Source organism: Pristiophorus japonicus, chromosome 15 (genome assembly GCF_044704955.1).
Source record: "Pristiophorus japonicus isolate sPriJap1 chromosome 15, sPriJap1.hap1, whole genome shotgun sequence".
Lineage (NCBI taxonomy): Eukaryota > Metazoa > Chordata > Chondrichthyes > Pristiophoridae > Pristiophorus > Pristiophorus japonicus.
Window position 1 is genome coordinate 28,185,136 of NC_091991.1, and position 21,292 is coordinate 28,206,427.

General features: G+C 46.6%; 1 long non-coding RNA gene across 3 annotated transcripts in view; it reads right to left on the reverse strand.

The window, feature by feature from the left end:
* Positions 1-20,836, reverse strand: part of LOC139280662 (uncharacterized) — a 46,418-nt gene extending 25,582 nt beyond the window's left edge. For 2 of the 3 annotated variants that reach the window (XR_011596733.1, XR_011596732.1), the window contains exons 1-2: positions 20,676-20,836; positions 14,765-14,872 (exon numbers count right to left, since the gene is read on the reverse strand). This is a non-coding gene — a long non-coding RNA (uncharacterized lncRNA). Of the gene's footprint in view, positions 1-14,764; positions 14,873-17,117; positions 17,533-20,675 lie in introns of those variants that run through there. The other variant, XR_011596734.1, reaches the window with a different exon arrangement.
* Between the last annotated feature and the right edge of the window lie 456 nt (positions 20,837-21,292).

Genomic DNA, 21,292 nt, shown 5'->3' on the forward strand with positions numbered 1-21,292 from the left:
TAAGGACCATCTTAAAGGAGGAAAGAGAGGTGGAGAGGCGGAGAGGTTTAGGGAGGGAATTCCAGAGCTTAAGGCCCAGCCGCCGCCCATGGTGAGGTGAGGAAAGTGGGGGATGGACTGGCAGCCAGATTGGGAAGAACGCGGAGTTCTCGGAGGATTACAGGCAATGCTCCTGCTAGATTTTTGATGGGTGCACGGTTTCCTTTAACAGGCTGCGCGCCCCATTCAAAGTCTTGCGCATGTACGGGAAACTTCACATTTGAAAAGCTGGTCCCGGGCTATGCAGGACCGGCAGACAGTGGCTGCGCAGCTTAGAGGGCACGTTGGTTATAGGGTTGGAGGAGGTTACAGATTATAGCGAAGGGCGCGGCCATTGTGAATTTTAAAATGGAGGCATTGATGGAGCTGGTGCCAATGTAGGTCAGCAAGCACAGGGGTGCTGTGTGAAAAGGACTTGGTGTGAGTTAGGATACAGGTAGCAGAGTTTAGGATGAGCTTAAGTACAATTTTAAAAATCTATCCCTAGTTTCTAATTGCTAACCAAGCAATATTTTTTTTGTTAAAATGTTTTATTTCCTGCAGCAATCCAGCTCATAAATAAGATAGAAGTAAAGACAAAGTGCTGTGTATAATTTATTACACATTTCTGATTAAATTAATCATATACATAGTCAGAAAATGTAAAGTCAAAGCAAGGACAGACAGAATTAATGAGAACAGTAACTGATTTATACCTAAATAAATGGCAGCGAGATGGCATTGTGCGTACTGAGGTAAGATAATCTTTGACTATTTCTATTAATAGAAAAACTAGTAAAATCACATAATGTATGATCATTAAAACCCATTCTAAGTATTAATCTGAAAAATCAAGTCTGCAGTGAGTCTGTACTTAATAGTACTTAGAATAATGACATTCATTTTAAATTGGAAGTCATAAAGTTGGAAAAATGGGTTTTGAATTTATTTCGTTGCCACTTCTTTCTGTAACACGGCGGAATGTTCCATTATGATAAAAAGTTGGGAAAATATTTATCATCGTGCGTTATGGTTGGATGTAAGAACATTTCCCCGCCTTCTCTCTTGTCTAGCCCCGCCCACCCTTCACACACATGAACATTCCAAGGAAAAAAAACCATGATCTCAGCTTGGAGGAAGTAAGAAGCCTGCTTTATTCATTGTGACCTAAAATGGCTCTGTTAGACATATTCTAAGAGTCTAAAATAAAGTAAATAAGGATAACAGAGGATACCAATAGACATATGGATGTCTTCGTTAAAACTTATGCAACAAGTCGATCCCAAGGATTGGAAATTTGGTTGGATAGCGCTCCTCGCGAGGGTTGTAACAGGGGCGGTAAAGGGTTTACATAGAAACATATAAACATAGGAAATAGGTGCAGGGGTAGGCCAATCAGCCCTTCAAGCCTGCACCACCATTCAATAAGATCATGACTGATCATTCACCTAACTTGGGAGATTGGTGCTGCACATCATGTAAGACAAGGCTGCGCATGTGTGAATTACATAACACAGCCTTTCTTCCTCCCTCGCGAGCTGCGAGCATTAGCATTCTCGCGCTCGGCAATTTCAGTGTGCCTGTACTGGCGGGACTGAGGAGGATCGCCAGGAGCGCTAGCGCCCCCTAGTGACTCCACCAGAGAAAGCTGGCGGTCAGAGCTGTCCCGTGGCGCTAAGGGAAGGAATGACTGCATGAGGTAAGTGTAAAGTCCTGTCCCCTCAGAACAGATTCACACGAGGCATGTAGTGAAGTCAAGGTCACTCTGGACCTGCACCTTTATTTCACAGCTCTGGAATGCTGCACTTGCCTGAGACCTGCCCTTATATACCTGTCTCTTGCAAGTGCACCCCTGGTGGTAAGGTATGCTGGTGGTTACAGGTCATATCTTATTACAGTCATGTTAGGATACAGTTATATATAATAATGTAAGATACATGGCATCACCTTCCCCCAAGGTCTTATTGTCTTTATAGGTTCAGTCTCTCAGGTGGTCTACGCTCTCGCGTGAAGCGTCTGAGTTGCGGTTCAGTTGTTTGCCTTGGTGTCTGTTTTTCTTTGGGTGTGGTTGCTGGTATCTCGCCTGGGCTGTCTGTTTCGATTGGTGCGATTGTTGTTGACTCGCCTGGGCTGTCTGTTGGGATTGCCCTTTCCTCAGGTTGTTCCCTCTGTCTGTCCACCAGGTGTGGTGCGAGTTCCACATTGTAGTCTGCCTCTGGTTCCGCAGTGTTGTTGGTAAATCTGCTTTTGACTTGGTCTACATGCCTCCGGCAGGTTTTGCCATTGTCCATTTGTACTACCAGTAGCCTGTTTCCTTCCTTGCCCGTTACTGTCCCTACAAGCCATTTGGGACCCCTGCCATAGTTTAGTACAAACACTTTGTCCCCTATCTCATTCCATCTCCCCCTCGAATTTCTGTCATGGTACTCAGTCAGCTTACGGCGCTTTGCCTCAACGATTTTGTGCATGTCTGGGAGGATTAATGAGAGCCTTGTTTTTAAAGTTCTTTTCATCAACAGTTGCGCGGGGGGGATTCCAGTCAATGAGTGCGGACGAGATCTGTATGCCAGCAGCAGTCGCGACAGGCGACCCTGCAGCATGGGACCTTGGATTTTAAGCATGCCTTGTTTAATGATTTGCACTGCTCTCTCCACCTGGCCGTTGGAGGCCGGCTTGAACGGTGCTGTCTTGACGTGATTTATGCCGTGGTCAATTATACAGTCTTGGAATTCTGCGCTGGTGAAGCACGGACCATTGTCACTGACCAATATGTCAGGGATAACATGCATTGCAAATATGGTTGCGATGCTCTCCACAGTGGTGGAGGTTGTGCTCGAGTTTAAAATGGTGCATTCGATCCACTTTGAAAATGCATCTACAACTACGAGGAACATTTTGCCCATGAATGGGCCCACATAGTCTACGTGCACCCGCGACCACGGTTTGATAGGCCAGGGCCAGGGGCCCAGTGGAGCCTCCCTGGGGCCATTGCTGAGTTGGGCACAAATGGTGCACCTTCGGACGCAGGGCTCCAGGTCCGCGTCAATACCAGGCCACCAAACGTGGGATCTGGCTATGGCCTTCATGAGAACAATCCCCGGGTGCTCGCGGTGGAGCTCCCAGACAAATGCCTCTCTGCCTCGCAGAGGCATGACTACTCAGCTGCCCCACATCAGGCAGTCTGCTTGTAGTGATAGCTCATGCATGCGCCTGTGAAAGGGTTTTAATTCCTCGGGGCAGGCATCGCGAGCCTCTGCCCAGTCACTGGTTAGGACACATCTTTTTACTAAGGATAACGTGGGGTCGCTGGCCGTCCAGGCTCTGATTTGGCGAGCCGTCATGGGCGAACCTGTGGACTCAAAGGCATTAATTGCCATGACTGTCTCACAGTCCTGTTTGTCAGACCCTTCCATGGTCACCAGGGGTAGCCTGCTGACTGCGTCGGCACAGTTGTCTGTGCCTGGTCTGTGCCTTATGGTATAGTCGTAGGACGCCAGCATGAGTGCCCACCGTTGAATTCGCGCCCAGGCGTTGGCGTTTATTGCCTTGCTCTCGGATAGGATAGACGTGAGGAGCTTGTGGTCGGTTTCTAACGCAAACTTGGCCCCGAAAAGATATTGGTGCATCTTTTTGACACCATACACGCACGCGAGCGCCTCCTTCTCTACCATTCTATACCCGCGCTCCGCCCGCGAAAGTGACCTGGAGGCATAAACTATGGGTTGTAATTTGCCCGCACGATTGACATGTTGCAAAACGCACCTGACCCCATACGCTGCCGCATCGCATGTGAGAACTAGCTTTTTACCTGGGTCAAAGAAAGTCAAAACACTGTTGGAACACAGAAGGTTGCGTGCCTTATTGAAGGCGCGTTCCTGGGCGTCCCCCCAAAACCAATCGCACCCCTTCCTGAGTAGCACGTGGAGAGGCTCCAGCAGCGTGCTTAAGTTCTGCATAAAGTTCCCAAAGTAATTGAGTAGCCCAAGAAAGGCACGCAGTTCTGAGACATTCCGGGGCCTGGGTGCCAGGCGAATTGCTTCTGTTTTGGACTCTGTTGGGCGGATTCCATCAGCGCCAATCCTTCTGCCCAAAAATTCAACCTCGGGTGCGAGAAACAGGCACTTGGATTTCTTAACTCTTAGGCCTACCCGATCCAACCACTTTAGTACTTCCTCCAAATTACGGAGATGGGAGTCGGTGTCCCTGCCCATGATAAGTATGTCATCTTGAAATACAACCGTCCCTGGGATGGACTTGAGCAGACTCTCCATGTTGCGCTGGAATATGGCAGCTGCCGACCTGATGCCGAATGGGCATCGATTGTACATGAAAAGGCCTCGATGTGTGTTGATGGTGGTGAGTAGCTTGGATCCCTTGGTCAATTCTTGCATCATATACGCAGGTGTGAGGTCTAATTTTGAGAAAAGTTTACCTCCAGCCAATGTGGCAAATAAGTCCTCCGCTCTGGGCAGCGGGTACTGGTCCTGTAGGGAGATTCTGTTTATGGTAGATTTGTAGTCCCCACAGATTCGTACGGATCCATCAGGCTTCATGACTGGGATGATGGGACTTGCCCAGTTGCTAAATTCCACAGGTGATATAATGCCTTCCCGCAGAAGCCTGTCTAGTTCGTGTTCAATCTTTTCCCTCATCACATAGGGTACAGCTCTGGCCTTGTGATGGACCGGTCTCGCATCCTGTGTGATGTAGATTTTGACTTTGGCCCCTTTGAAAGTGCCCACACCTGGCTGAAAGAGATGTTCAAATCGCTTTATAACTGTTGAGCAGGAGGTCCGTTCCTCTAATGACATGGCATGGACATCATCCCATTTCCAGTTTAATTTTGCCAGCCAGCTTCTCCCCAGCAGTGCTGGGGGGTCTCCGGGGACAATCCATAGGGGAAGTCGGTTCACTGTCCCTTTGTGTATGACAGAGAGCATGGCGCTGCTGAGGACTGGTACGATTTCTTTGGTATAGGTCCTTAGTGTGGTGTCGACCCTTGTGAGTTTTGGTCTGTCTCTTTTATGCGGCCACAGTTGTTCAAATTGTTGAGCGCCCATTAGAAATTGACTCGCTCCCGTATCCAGCTCCATGTTAACAGATATCCCGTTGAGTAGGACCCTCATCATTATAGGAGGCGTCCTGTTGTAGGAGCAGCGGCCATTGATCGTGTTGACCCGCTGTACACCGGTGTCTCGGGTACTGTCCCCACCATCTTTTGGTCGGCTTTCCGACCCATCCGATTCGTATACCAGCCGAGCTGCCGTTTATTTGCACATGCGGGCCAAATGCCCTGTATATTCACAATTTCTGCAAACAGCCTGCTGAAATCAACATCCCCTTGCTGAGTGCCCACCCCCACACCTCCAGCACAGACCTGTTCCATTGTTCAAAGTGCTTTCAAAGAATGAGCTACGTCTGGCTGATCTCTCTTGAGCTTTTCTCAGTTGTAGTTGATTGCTGGCATTGTGGGTTGATGAGGTGTGAACAGCCGTTCCTGTGGCCCTTGATGGCTTCTGCCTGTTGTCGAGAACCTGTTCTCCCGGTTTTGTCTGTGTGTGGGGGTAGCGGCTTGTTTCGTGCTGTGAACTTCTTGTTCCAATATTTCGTTAGTTGTCGTACCTTCATTGAAAATCAACCTCGTTTCTTCTTCCCCTACCAAGAACGTCTGTGCAACCAGTGCTGCTGCCTCTAAGGTCAGGTTCTTGATCTCTATGAGCTTTCGGAATATGCCTGCGTGGCCTATTTCTTCAATGAAAAAGTCTCTCAGCATTTCTCTCCTCAGTTCATCGGAGAACTCACATAAACTAGCCATCCTCCGAAGTTCCGCCACGAAGTCGGGTATGCTCTGGCCCACACAGCGTCTGTAGTTGTAGAACCTGTGTCTGGCCATGTGTAGGCTGCTCGCTGGCTTCAGATGGTCTCTTACCAGTGTGCTCAATTCTTCAAACGACTTGCTTGCTGGTTTCTCGGGTGCCAACAGATTCTTCATTAAAGCGTATGTTTTCGAGCCACAGCTGGTCAAGAGATGGGCTCTTCTCTTGTCTGCCTTATCATCGCCTAACCAGTCTTTGGTTACAAAGCTTTGCTGGCGCCTTTCTATAAAGTCCTCCCAATTGTCTCCCGCATTGTACTTTTCATCTGATCCGTTGTTCGCCATTCTGTAATCCCGTAACTGGTCGCCACTGTAAAGTCCTGTTCCCTCAGTTCAGATTCACACGAGGCATGTAGTGAAGTCAAGGTCACTCTGGACCTGCACCTTTATTTCACAGCTCTGGAATGCTGCACTTGCCTGAGACCTGCCCTTATATACCTGTCTCTTGCAAGTGCACCCCTGGTGGTAAGGTATGCTGGTGGTTACAGGTCATATCTTATTACAGTCATGTATAGCATGTTAGGATACAGTTATATATAATAATGTAAGATACATGACAGTAAGTGCGATTATTTTTTGCGATTAAACTTTATTGTGGTGAGTAATATATAGGGAATGTTTTTGTGTTATTTGTTCTGTTTTATTTGTAGGGAGGCCTCTCTTAGGGTGTGAGGAAGCCAGCTCTTTAGCGCAGGATATTCAGTTGTTCAGCCGGCCTCGCGCCCGAAGAGAAGTGTGGAACGCTTCCCTTAGTACTCCGCTCCACTGTCAGGGCGCAGCTGCTGAATTTTTTGGCTGCCGACGCAAACCATTTCCCGCCGCTAAATATATCCACCGCCTGACATTACCGCCTCTGAAAACGATCAACCTAAATTCCAGCCTCTAGTCTCCTGTAAGATCATATTTTGAATGAAATCTTGCTATTGTTAGGATCAGCTCATTTTTCTTTATCTGCGGTGGAAGAGCTCCATGTAATTCAGTCCGCGTCTAGTTGCAAAGCTGGATCTTCTTCCAAATCTACCGCAAGACAGGCTGGACGTCTCATTCAGATCTACGGAATTCGTCTTTGGGTCAGACATGAGGTCAGTCAGGATGAGGGGAAGCTTTCCAGACACAGGACTAATACACAAACATAAGAACATAAGCAATAGGCGGAGGAGTAGGCCATTTGGCCCCTCGAGTCTGCTCACCATTAAATAAGATCATGGCTGATCTGATCCTAGCCTCAACTCCACTTCCCCACCGCTTCCCATAACCCTTGACTTCTTTATCATTCAACAATCTGTCTATCTCCACCTTAAATATATTCAATGTCCCAGTCTCCACAGCTCTTTGGGGTAGAGAATTCCAAAGATTTGCGATCCTCGGATAGAAGAAATTCCTCCTCATTTCCGTTTTAAATGGGCGACCACTTATTCTGAAACTAGTTCTAGATTCCCCCACGAGGAGAAACATCCTGTCTGCATCTACCCTGTCAAGCCCCCTCAGAATCTTGTACATTTCACTAAGATCACCTCTCATTCTTCTAAACTCCAATGAGTATAGGCCCAACCTGCTCAACCTTTCTTCATAAGACAACCCCTTCATTTCAGGAATCAACCTCGTGAACCTTCTCTGAACTGCCTCCAAAGAAACAAAGAAGCTGAAGCTGTGTCATGGACAGCTGCTGAAAGAGTTGGGGAGAGTGGCAACCATTTCTTTGGTCATTGTGTCAGTGAGATCATAAACATGCTGGCAAGATTTCTTAAGTTCGTAACTTCTTGTAAAATCAGAAAAAATTTTCAAAACTAGCAATAAGAGGAAACTTTCTGCATGTGCTGCGCATGTGTGAAAACCCGGAACTTGTGATTTGACAAGTTTCAGCTTGACAAATCTACCACATCCCTGGGAAATGGACATTCACTGGTAGAGAGCTGGTCTATTTGCCCAACTACTGCCCAACGAATGCCCATGAAACTTTTACGCCTGGTAAAAGCAGGCATAGGGCCTTCAGTCGAATATTGTGTTCAGTTTTGGTCTCCCAATCTGAGGAAGGACGTTCTTGCTATTGAGGGAGTGCAGCGAAGGTTCACCAGATTGATTCCCGGGATGGCAGGACTGACATATGAGGAGAGACTGAATCAACTGGGCTTGTAGCCGCTGGAGTTTAGAGGAATGAAAGGGGATCTCATAGAAACATATAAAATTTTGACGGGATTGGACAGGTCAGAGGTAGGAAGAGTGTTCCCGTTGCTGGGGAGTTCCAGAACCAGGGGTCACAGTCTAAGAATAAGAGGTAAGCCATTTAGGACCGAGATGAGGAGAAACTTCTTCACTGAGAGAGTGGTTAACTTGTGGAATTCTCTACCGCAGAAAGTTGTTGAGGCCAGTTCATTAGATATATTCAAAAGGGAGTTAAATATGGCCCTTACAGCCAAAGGGATCAAAGTGTATGGCGAGAAAGCAGGTAAGGGGTACTGAGGTTGAATGATCAGTCATGATCTTATTGAATGGCGGTGCAGGCTCGAAGGCCTACTCCTGCACCTATTTTCTATGTTTTTATGTTTCTTTGGCTGGTGTGTAATTGTGTTTTTTATGGGGATTCCTATTCATTCTTATGAATACGAATCCGCACGTAAATTGAATCTCCAGAAGCAAAATGGGGATCCCCTTTGTGATTGGTTGGCCTGGCCCACATGATCCCAGGGGCGCTTGAAAACCACCTCCGCCTCTTGGATACGTGGGCCTTTATGCACGCGCACGCCTGCAGGCCTCGGAGCGCGAGTCTACGAACCTCCGGGACCATCAGGTAGGTGCCTACTTTTCTTGCAGTTCAGAGACATTCGCCCGTGGGAAGCCTCCGACTGCAAATTCAGGCCCACTGTCACTAATTCAAGTGAACAGAGGAAATCTTCCTGCTTGGTTTATAACATCACGAGCACAAGTGACTGAAAGAAACGTTCTCACTATGTTTACAGTGTTGTTAACACAAGTGACTGAAGGAATCTTTCTCGCTATGTTTTGGATGTCATTAACACAAGTGACTAGAGGAAATCTTCAACTCCTTGAACATTAATTTAATTGCAGAAATCTTAAAAATAAACTTTCGAATCAAAATCTGACAAGCATTCTCTGCTATATGTATATATGAGGCGGGTCGTCACAAGTGCATAATATATGATTGCCCTTGACAGGGTGGTTGAACCTGCCCGTTGCAATAAAGGGCACATAAATGCTTTAAGGTTCTGTACATTATACATTCCAGCAAAGGCAAAACTAAGGCCGAGAAATTCCATTGCGCCCCGTTTGTGGGCAGTAACATTCGCAACACGGGACTTTTCGCGCCAGGCATGGAAGTCCCATCCCGCTCTCGAAATTGGGGATACCGTCTGCAAAAGGAAGTGGAGCACGAAAGAACACAGTCCACTTCCTCTCTGGTGTGTTAACGGGGCGGATGGGTCGGGAGCGGGTCGCAGCACAGCGCTATGCACTGGGCTGCGTGGCGCTGCCGTGTAGGAGGGTCTCTCCCCTTCATTAAAGGGGAGGGCCCAAGCTGGTGACTTTGTGGACCACCGGAGAGTGGGGTGCCATGCCACTAACCCGGCACTCAAGTGGAGTGCCGGGCTGCCAGATCGTGGCACGGGCCCCGTGTTCAAAGTGGCAACAAGTAAGTCGCCACATTTTTTATTGACCTGCTCGCCACCTCCCCTTTAACTCCAAGGCGATAACGGTTATCGCCGCCGCTAAACTCCTGCAGATTTTAGCGGAAGTCATGAGCGGCCCAATGCCCAAGCAGAAAAACAAGCGGTGAAAACAATCCCAATTTCTCCCCCTAAAGGTTTGAAATATAAGGCATGGCGCTTCTATTAAATGGCAAAAAAAAATGAAGCACATTTCGAGGGACAGATTTCTCACTTGTCATATGGGATTGTCATATGAAGATCGTTTGAGCAGGTTGGGCCTGTACTCATTGGAGTTTAGGTAATCTTACTGAAACATATAAGATTCTGAGGAGTCTTGACAGGGTAGATGCAGAGAGGATGTTTCCCTTAGTGGGGGAATCTAGAATTAGGGGGCATAGTTTCAGAATAAGGGGTCATCTATTTAAGACAGAAATGAGGAGGAATTTCTTCTCTCAGTGGGTCGTGAATCTTTGGAATTCTCTACCCCAAGAGTTCTGGAGGTTGAATCTTTGAATATATTTAAGGTGGAGATATACAGATTTTTGAATGATCCGATCAGCCATGATCTTATTGAATGGCGGAGCAGGCTCGAGGGGCCGTATGGCCTACTCCTGTTCCTATTTCTTATGTTCTTATGTTGTTATAATGGAGTCAAGGGTTATGGGGAGCTGGTGGGGAAGTGGAGTTGAGGCCATGATCAGATCAGCCATGATCTTATTGAACGGTGGCGCAGGCTCAAGGGGCCAAATGGCCTGCTCCTGCTCCTATTTCTTATGTTGTTTCAATAGGATTTGAGAATTTCCTTCCCAGCTACTAACAATGTACCAATATTGAGATTAATAATGAATTTGTTGGTATGGCCACGACAAGTGATCGGAGGCTTCCCATTAGTAGTGGAGGAGGGTTACACTGCTCAAGGGGTTACATCATTTTCCGTATTCTGATTGAGGTTAAAGTGAGCTACCATCGGATTTCAGGTTTCCTTCTAATACTGAGTTGAGAGAAGGGGCAGTTTCCATGCTGAAAGGTCGGTTGGTAGGGACCAGCGAGCAACATCATGAAAAAAAAAATAGCAATTTTCACCACTGAAGTGAAAATGGTGACTATGATGGAGAGTGACTCGGAATACATCTCCTTCAACCTCGTGCACCTGCCTTCAATTCTAGCTCAAAATAATGGGAAGATATGTTCCTTCAAGTGGAAGTATGGGTTTCGTACTGCTGCAGCAAAGGTGCTCTTCATAGCTTGAGGCAGCATAGAGGGAATTTTGCTCACCATTTAATCCAGCCCATTCCACCTGACCTGAAAGTGACTGATGCTGACACTGGAGGCAGCAAGTGGAAAGATGTTTTGTTTTCAAGTACTCGGCACATACCATGTGATGGACACGAAAACCATGGGGGGTCATTTTGGCTTTGGGTGATCGGGAGAGATGTATAACGTGCAGCTGAATTATTGAAACATAAGATATTGAGGGGGCTCAACAAGGTGGATGCAGAGAGGATATTTCCACTTATAGGGGAAACTAAAACTAGGGGATATAGTCTTAGAATAAGGGGCCGCCCATTTAAAACTGAGATGAGGAGAAATTTCTTCTCTCAGAGGGTTGTAAATCTATGGAATTCTCTGTCCCAGAGAGCTGTGGAGGCTGGGTCATTGAATATATTTAAGGCGGAGATAGACAGATTTTTGAGCGATAAGGGAATAAAGGGTTATAAGGGAATAAAGGGTTATAAGGAACGGGCGGGGAAGTGGAGCTGAGCCCATGACCCGATCAGCCATGATCTTATTGAATGGCAGAGCAGGTTCGAGGGGTCAAATGGCCTACTCCTGCTCCTATATGTTCTTATATCGTCCGTTTTACACAATCGCTCAAAGTCAGAATTGCCAACATCATTACGACCCACTCCCTGAAAAGGAGTTTTAAAAATCGCAGCAGGTTATAACCACTATTTCTCAGCCCTGGCACAAAAGCCATTTTTCTCCATTCGCCCTCCCTCTTTATGAAGTCTGTCGTAACTTAATTTGATCCGAAATAGTTTTAAAAGATCCAGTTAACTTAATAAAGGTCTTTTATTTTGATATGATCACTTACGCTCAGAAATTCAAAGTCTACCATAGCAACCATGTTTGTGTCAGAGAGCAAGAAAGGCCAGAGGTCAGATGGAGGATTTTCTTGCATTAGATTCAATTACACGCTGTAAATGAAGTGAATTATACATGACTTTCCTTGGAGGATGAGGTGGTATACACGCTGATCAGAAATTGTGCTTACAGACCAATACTGGCAATGTAATAATCCATTATAATCTCCACCACGTTTACAGAGAAGAATGCAAAGCTCCCTTATTTTTTGTGTTCAATATTTTCATATTCAATGATCTAAAAACAAAAGCAACTCCACACGTGTAAACCAATTTTCTGTTAATTGGATGTGCACTTATGCAAATAAATTCTTATTTATTTTATTCTCCAAATCTGTTTAAGTGGAGGGTTGAACAATTTTCTATTTTTTTTTTCAGGTCCAAGTACACTTACAAATGATTATCACAATAGCGACAGACCATTTTTCAAGCTTATCGTAAAGTGTATCTCATATCTAGAATATGTCGATACTTGTTGAATGATTCCGATCTGATAAAGCTTTGTCTCCCACCTCAAAAGATTACCAATTCTGTCAAGGTTTCGAGAAAACAAAACCACAATGCTCTGTTAAGGAGCAACTGAAAATCTACATCAACTGAGGTATTCAATGGCCTTGTACTTTTCTTTTGCTCAGAATAGTATTTTTTTTTAAATAAAATCAATTTTATTGATACAATCTGACTCTAACATTGCTAAGAGCACCATTTTGGAATCAGGCATCCAAAGAGTGAGCCTATTGCAGAATGGGTTTAGTAAATAACCGCAGTTACTTGTATTTTTATTAACCCTAAAGAGACAGAAAAAAAGAACTTGCATATATATATATATATATATATTTTTTTTTTAAATTCATTCTCAGGATGTGGGTGTCGCTGGCAAGGCCAGCATTTATTTACCCTTGAGAAGGTGGAGTGTTGCAGTACGTGAGGTGAACTCCCATAGTGCTGTTACGGAGGGAGTTTCAGGATTTGGACCTAGCGACGATGAAAGAACGGCCGATATATTTCCAAGTTAGGCTGGTGTTATATAACGTCTCATCAGAAAGACCACACCTGCGACAGTGCAGCACTCCCTCAGCACTGTATTGAGGTGACAGCCTAGATTTTTGTGCTCAAGCATCTGGACTGGGACTATGAACCCAGAAGCGAGATCCCAGCACTGAGCCACAGTTAACACAAGGCTGTTAGACCACACTTGGAGTACGGCGTACAGTTCTGGTCACCATATTATAAAAAGGATAAAGGCACTGGAGAGAGTGCAGAGAAGATTTACAAGGATGATACCAGAAATGCGAGGGTATACATATCAGGGAAGGATGAACAGGCTGGGTCTCTGTTCTCTTGAAAAAAGAAGGCTGATCGGTGACCTAATAGAGACCTTTAAAATTATGAAAGATTTGGATAGAGTGGATAGATGCTGAGAGAATGTTTCCACTTGTGGGGAAGAGCATATCTGGAGGCCATCAATAAAAGATAGTCACCAAGAATCCAATAGGGAATTCAGAAGAAACTGCTTTACCCAGAGAGTGGTGAGAATGTGGAACTCACTGCCACAGGGAGTGGTTGAAGCGAATAGTATAGATGCATTTAAGGGGAGGCTATGAGGGAGAATGGAATAGAGGATTATGCTGATAGATTTAGATGAGGAAATACAGGAGGAGGCGCGAGTGGAGCATAAATGGACTGGTTGGGCTGAACGGCCTGTTTCTGTGCCATATATCCTATGTAATCCTGTGTTACCAATGAGGTAATCTGTTTTAGCAGTGCGCGGTCTGCTGGACCACTGATGTGCCATCTTGCTGAGTGATCAGAGCAGCTATCGTCACTGACAAAGAACCGTTTACACCGTATTTCTGGGGTTTACACGTCTCTTCCACCAAACATAGGGTTGACAGTCAGGAGAACATCAGGGGAACTTCACCCAGTCTATAAAAACGTCAGACCAAAATAGGAGCATCTTTCACCATCATCTCATTGAATGATTAAGAAAATAAATTATTTTGTTTAATTCCCTAAAAGTGCAACACTGGATGGTGCTCAAAACTTACTAACCATTTAAACAGGACAGTCGGGAGCTGAAGATCGGACATGTTGGAATTTGGTCATTACTTAAAGTTGAGACATTAATTTTAGGACTTCCCTTCTATTTCGAGAATATAAATGAAGTTGTTTGCCATTTCATGCCAGTTTGGCAGAGCACTGATCACAGGCATGGTCTCCTAGCTTCAGCTGGTTCCTAACATACTGATTAAAAAGAACCCATTTACAATTACTACGATGGAGATAAAAGGTTTCACAGCCCGGTGAGAGAAATTGACAACTTTTAAAATTGCGATTAGCAACCTGATGAAATCATTACAACTTGGAAATGTGCACTTCCTAAGAATGTGAGCTCGACAGCGACCATGAAACCAATCACCAGTCTTGAAATGCCAGTAATAATGATCTGTTACTGCTTGTCAAGCAGTTGAGGAGCCTCTTGACTAATCAAAATGTTGGGAAGTGTGTTCATCCGACAGTGGAATGCACAGTTTTTTTGTGTAGATAATGGCTGACAGACATTTGAAAAAATCCTAATTGACTTCCTTCAGACACTGTGCAACCCCACCCAGTATGAAGAAATGCAAGCAGACTTTTGTTAGGGGAAGGCAGCTGCCAATCGAACATAAGAAAATAAGAAATGGAGCAGGAGTAGGCCATTCGGCCCCTCGAGCCTGCTCCACCATTTAATAAGATCATGGCTGATCTGATCATGGACTCAGCTCCACTTCCCTGCCCACTTCCCATAACCCTTTATTCCCTTGCTCAAAATAAGAACATAAGAAATAGGAGCAGGAATAGCTACCACAGGAATTGTAGCATCGTGGTTATGTTACCAGACAAGTAATCCAGGAGGCCTGGTGAGTTCAAATCCCACCACAGCAGCTGGGAAATTTAAATTTGGTTAATTAAATAAATCTTCAATAAAATTAATTAGTAATTGTGACCATGGAACTATGGGATTGTTGTAAAAACCCATCTGGTTCACTAATGTCCTTTAGGAAAGGAAAATCTGCTGCCCTTACCTTACGTGGTTGATTCTTAACTTCCCTCTGAAACGGTGGCTCACCACCAGTTTCCCAAGGGCAATTAGAGATGGGCAATAAATGCTGGCCTTGCCAGGGATGCACATCCTGTGAAAGCAGATAGAAAAAAGAATATGCACATGGAAATTACTTGAAACACTTGGCTACATAAAGAAAAACACAATGTTAAGACAAGATGTCTATGAACAAGAATAAACTGTTCAAGATATACACAATGAGGTAGACATTTTTGGGCAAAGTGTACCAATTTTTTTTATTCCTTCTAGGATGTGGGCATCTCTGGCAAGACCGGCATTTATTGCCCATCCCTAAGTGTACCAATTCTCTGAAGGACACGAGCGAACCAGTTGGGTTATTACAACAACCCAGCAAATTTCATGGTCATTTTCTGACACCAGCCGACAGATGACCAGATTTATTGAATTCCATTTCCCAACTTCCAAACTATGGTGGAATATGAACTCTTAACCCTGGGTTTGTGCTGATCCAGTACCATAACCATGAAACTGTTCTATCCTTCTCTGCTAGCATGAGAAAAAGTAGCCACTAAAGCTACCAGATTGTTGTTAAAAAGCCCACATACACACACCACCCAACTGGTTCACTGACATCCTCCAGGAAAGGAAACCTCTTATCTGTAGTGAATAGGCCTACACGTGACTCCAATCTAACACCGCTCACTTGACTCTTGATGCCCTCAGGACTTGATGCCTTGGAATCAGCACTAAAAAATGTCTTTACAGGAACAACATCTGCAGATATTGCATAAATGTATAATTAATTATCTCAACAAGGGCTTACCAAGCAAAAACTGTACTTGTTTCTCACATTTCGCTTCAATTTTTTGAACTTCAGGGCTATGGGGAACGAACAGTGGAGGGGGCCTAATTGGATAGCTCATTCAAAGAGCCGGCACAGGCATGATGGGCTGAAAAGCCTCCTCTGCTGTCTGATTTTATGATTCTAACTCCTTTTCAGCACAAGAAAGTCCTCAGAACAGCAAAAAAACACCAATGAATAGTCTGCGAGACTATTATTTTTTAACCAGTGCTACACTATCTTTTATACTGACGTTAACGGTTTTGTTAAAATTAGCAAAGACAGGAATTTTAGGAACTTGGACTAAAATTTGATGTTATTAAAAATATTGCTTTGGGATGCCCTGAGGTCCTGAAATATGCTATATCAATGCGAGAGATTATTTCATTATTAATTTTTAATTCAATTTTGAAGTGCAGCTGCTGCATTCCATTGGTTGTAAAGTATGAAATGTGTTCTCAATTCTCACTGCTTTATCATGCTCAGCAACATACTCGCCCGCTTCTGCATAAGTGAAATGTTGCACATCAGAAACCCAGCAACTAATACGTTTTGTTTTAAATATCTATAAACCAAGTCATCAGAAGATTACCACTTTTTACTGAGCTAATGTACAACGAGAAGAATATTCAGACACTGCGTTTTATATTCTGAGATTTATAGGGGTTTTGCTTGAGAGCTGAAAGGTGAGTTATTTACAGTTGCAGACCGATTTTGTGTGTCCATTTACCAGTGTCCATCTACTCGGAAATCCAACACGGCAAGCTAGCCCCAGGTGGGCAGAGGAAACGTTTCAAGGACACCCTCAAAGCCTCCTTAATAAAATGCAACATCCCCACCAACACCTGGGAGTCCCTGGCCAAAGACCGTCCTAAGTGGAGGAAGAGCATCCGGGAGGGCGCTGAGCACCTCGAGTCTCATCACTAAGAGGATGCAGAAATCAAGTGCAGGCAGCGGAAGGAGCGTGCGGCAAACCAGACTTTCCATCCACCCTTTCCTTCAACCACTGTCTGTCCCACCTGTGACAGAGACTATAATTCCCGTATTGGACTGTTCAGTCACCTAAGAACTCATTTTAGAGTGGAAACAAGTCTCCCTCAATTTCAAGGGACTGCCTATGATGATGATGATTGATTGGGTCGAGAAACAATGGCCCATAGTTAAATACCGCTAACACTGTTACATTCTGCTGGGTTACTCACAAATGCGGAGATATAAAATCCGATTAACTGCAATGCAGATATCAGACCCACGTGTAGGCCTCTTTCATTTTATATAACTGCAGCCATTTTTTCTTTATATAAGTCACCTCTACAAAGAGGTTACAACTAGAACTCTAATAGCAAGTTGGGAATGGCATTTTATGGATGTTCTGTGCACTTTAATCTATAGCAGCAGCAAATTAAAGTAACAACCCGAAGTCAGAATGGATCAAGATTTAAGTGAATTTTGCAGCGACGGCGTTGCCAATAACTCCATAGAGCTGATATAAACATATAACTTATTCAATAACCTGAGCTCATGCTGGAAACTTGTACTTGCTTAGCAGTGACTAACATTCCAAAGTCACGAAGCTGAGCAACAAAGGGGACAAATTTGGTCACCGCCCATTTCTCAGCGGCCCCCCCGGGCAGCACCGTTTTGCCGCCTGCTGTCGCCGGGTCTCGTTGGGAGCTGCTTTCGGCTCCGTTGTGCGGGTGGCAGCGTCAGCGACAGGCAGCAGTAGTCGGCGGGCGGGAGTGGGCAGGAGCGGGCGGGAGCGGGCGAGAGCGAGAGTGAGTGGGCGAGAGCGTCATCAGTGTGCGGCAGTTGGAGGCCTCTCCATTCGGGGATCTTCGGAGGGCCTCCAATGCGCATGTGTGAGACTACGCAATTTTTTGGGGTAGTTTTTCTCTTCGGATGTGCCGGAATTTCGGGGCCGTTTGAGGCTGATTGCTGTACTGTGCATGCGCATAAAGGCACACAACTTTATTCCACCTGTGAGTGTGAGAGGGGAGAGGAGAGAGTTGGAGGTTGGAGAGGAGAGAGTTGGAGGTTGGAGAGGGGACAGTTGGAGGTTGGGGAGAGTTGGAGGTTGGAGAGGGGACAGTTGGAGGTTGGAGAGGAGAGAGTTGGAGGTTGGAGAGGGGGCAGTTGTAGGTTGGGGAGAGTTGGAGGTTGGAGAGGGGACAGTTGGAGGTTGGGGAGAGTTGGAGGTTGGAGAGGAGAGACTTGGAGGTTGGAGAGGGGGCAGTTGGAGGTTGGGGAGAGTTGGAGGTTGGAGAGGGGACAGTTGGAGGTTGGAGAGGAGAGAGTTGGAGGTTGGAGAGGGGACAGTTGGAGGTTGGGGAGAGTTGGAGGTTGGAGAGGGGACAGTTGGAGGTTGGAGAGGAGAGAGTTGGAGGTTGGAGAGGGGGCAGTTGGAATTGCAGAGGGGGCAATGAGAGAACTTGAGACACACAAACTGTTGAGCACCCATTTGTTTCATCATTGATGATGAGTGGGCAGCAATGAAGACTGGCAAAACCTGACCCAGAGCTCCCTGGTTTAATGAGGAGGAATTGGAGGCGCTAGTAACGGAGGTGGAGTGCAGGTACAAAGACCTCACCCAGGATGGTCGTGGCAAGCATCCACCACCCCAATACTGACGCATTTGGAGGGAGATCACTGAGATCGTGTCCGTAATGGGCAACGTTGAGCGGGATGGGGTCCAATGCTGAAAACGTTGGAACGGTTTAGTGGCGGCAGCAAGAATGAATAAAAATGTATTCGCCCCCTCCTGTCCAACGGCAAAAGGGTTGTGCACCAGATGTGTGTCTGGGAGTGTGTGTGGGGGGCATCAGCATGGGGGCTAAAGGCTGCCACGTCTTTTTGTGCAGAAGAAAAACGCATCTAAGGCAGCAAATCTGCATGCGACAGGAGGGGGCCAGCAGAGGTGGTCGGATTGAGCAGGCTGGAGGAGCGTGCGTTGGCATTGGTGGGTGACTGCCGCCGTGCAACCACAGCGGTTGATGCAGATCCGGTGCTACAGCATGGTACGGCTATACTAATCTCCGGTCTGAGCCACGCTCATGGCATGAAAGGTCATGCAATGTTAAGGCACTCACGGGTTACCGCACACTTTGTTGCCCAGTTTTGGTGTGCCCATGTAGAGATGCACCTCCATACTGGCAGAATGTGAGATGGCACGACTCACATCTCAGCCTGACCAGCACCACCACACCAGCCGCCCCCTCTCCCCCTCCCCCGCCCCACAGACTGAAATGTCATCCTCTATTTGCAGATGTTGACTTGGACAGCATGGAACAAGGCACACCATCGACCTCTGGCCGTCAGAGAAGCCGTCAGACCCCAACGTCTCCCACGCCGATGTCGCCCACGGAGAGATCCAAGACAGTGGACCCCTCCTCCACCCCCACCGCGTCCCCAGATCACCCATTTCCACGACTCCCACCTCTGTCACCCTGAGCCATGAAGAAGAGGAGAGAGAGGAGGGAGAAGGGCCTGTCTTTGAGGCCCGTGAGCTCCAGGAGCAGGAAGAGGATGTCAGCAGCCTCCTGCCATGTGAGCCAGGTGTCAGCAGAACCTGGGCATTGGCCTCCGAGTTCCTGGGGTTTGGAACGGACTTCACACTGGCAAGCACAACCAAGCACAGAGGCCGTGACGTGAAGGCAAGCAAGGCGCCAGAGCCCACCAGCAGCGAGCTTGCACCTAAGGATCCACCACAACTCTCTGCAATTCAGGAGATGGTCCAGCTATTATGGACAAGCGTGCAGATAGGTCGCAATATGATCCAGACCATGACTGGAATAGCTGACAGAATGGCCACCTTCACCCAGCAGCATGATGACAAGATGGACTAGCTCATCGCTATGTTGGAGCGAGCAACCAAGACCTTTGAGACGACGATTCAAGAGATGGCTTCTGGACGCGAAGTGCAAGCCCCCGAGCCCACACCATCAAGGCAGACAGGTCCAGAGGAGCCGGAGATCCCAGCGCCTTCGCTCACACCTCCTCCCTTCTCACCAAGGCGCCCACATCTGCAGACATCCCGCTGCCCTCCTGCACAAGCCTGTCAACCAGAGGCAGTGAGGGACAGGGGAGCGGGACGCCGTGGTGCAGGCGGGGCGAGGAAGAGGAGCTTGGACATGGCTTTAAGGGGGGGTGAAGAGAGGTGGTGCTGCCGGGTAGAGGGATGAGTGTTGGTGGTGTAAATGTTTGTAAATGTAATAATGTTACGTGACCTTTGTTATTGTGCACTTGTGAATACACTCACATTGTTGACCCTCTCTTGGAGAGTTTAACGTCATATGTGGTGCCTTGTGAGAAACACACATCTGTCCCTCAGGTCATTTGCTTTATCAGGAATATCTTCCCATCTACATATGACTGCACTGTATAATGGTTAGGGTCATCAGGCCATCACAACCTGCTTTATGTGCTGTGAGGGTTATTCAATGTGTCAGATTAATTACATCTCTCAGAATAGACTTATGTCCATCACCACAACAAGGCACGCTGGGTACAGGTCTTTTGTGATGAATCAACAGATTTTATGAAGTAGTTTCCTTGCAGTGCAAAGAAAGACACATTAACAAATCGATAGTGAGAGTCTAGTCGTTGAAACCTCAATGGTAGGCCACTGAGTCACCACGGCGCTTGTCTCTTGCAGTGTTCTATTGACCGTAGTCCTTCCTCAGTTTGGTCTGTAATCGCGCTGCCCCTAAAGTCAAATAGCTGTAACGTTATATCCTTTTCCTCCCAGACAAATGTTGTCAGAGTCTGCAGCTGTCTCGGGCTTACAATAGATCATTCTAACCTTAACCCTCTCACCGTCGATGTGATATGTAGTGCTTCCCTCAGAACTTCTTGAAGGGCTGTGTCACAGAATTAATTAATCAGCTTGGATGGACAAAATGTGACTTTTCACTTATTCATAATTATTTTGCCTTCGCCATTGGACTTCTCAACAAAGGTCTTTCAGCAAGGTCAAAGAAGAAAGTTTCCTTCAGCCTCGACACATTTCAGTCGCTTTTATCACATCCAAATTGAACCTGACAATCAGCAATAAAGTAAAGCAGCATCCCTTAACTTTTTTCCAGCAGTCCCACTCAGGATGGTCCAGTATCTGCACCATAGCCGCGATGTGCAGCGCTGCAGCACTCGGAGCCCTTCTCCCTGCCGCCCGACTCGCGGCCAGCTCACACCTGCTTTTTGCCAGCGGTCCTTCTGGCGGGCGGCAGGTCGATCTGAGGCCCGCATCCCCGACCAAAATGGCTGATTTGCAGCATCCGGCATGGGCGGGCGGCATGACGTCACGCTGGCGGATCGCTTCGCGACCAATCTCGCGCCGGGCAGAACCTGGAAGGCAGCTAGCCGGTTCCAGAGGAATCGCGCAGAAAACATACAGTTCCTGCGGATCCTCGGGGGCTGCGGGCGCAACCTGCAGCAAATTCGGCCCCAAAGTTTGTGACAAAAACCATCAAGTGTGCTTCCTTCTCTATCCAACCCCACATTACGTCTATCTCTGATCTCCTGCACCTCTTCCTGCTCAATAACAACAACTTGTATTTATATTACGCCTTTAATGGGATTGGGGAATTGTCCTATGAGGAGAGATTGAGCAGACTAGTCCTATATTCTCTGGATGTAAAAGATCCCATGGCACTATTTAGAAGAAGAGCAGGGGAGTTATCCCCGGTGTCCGGG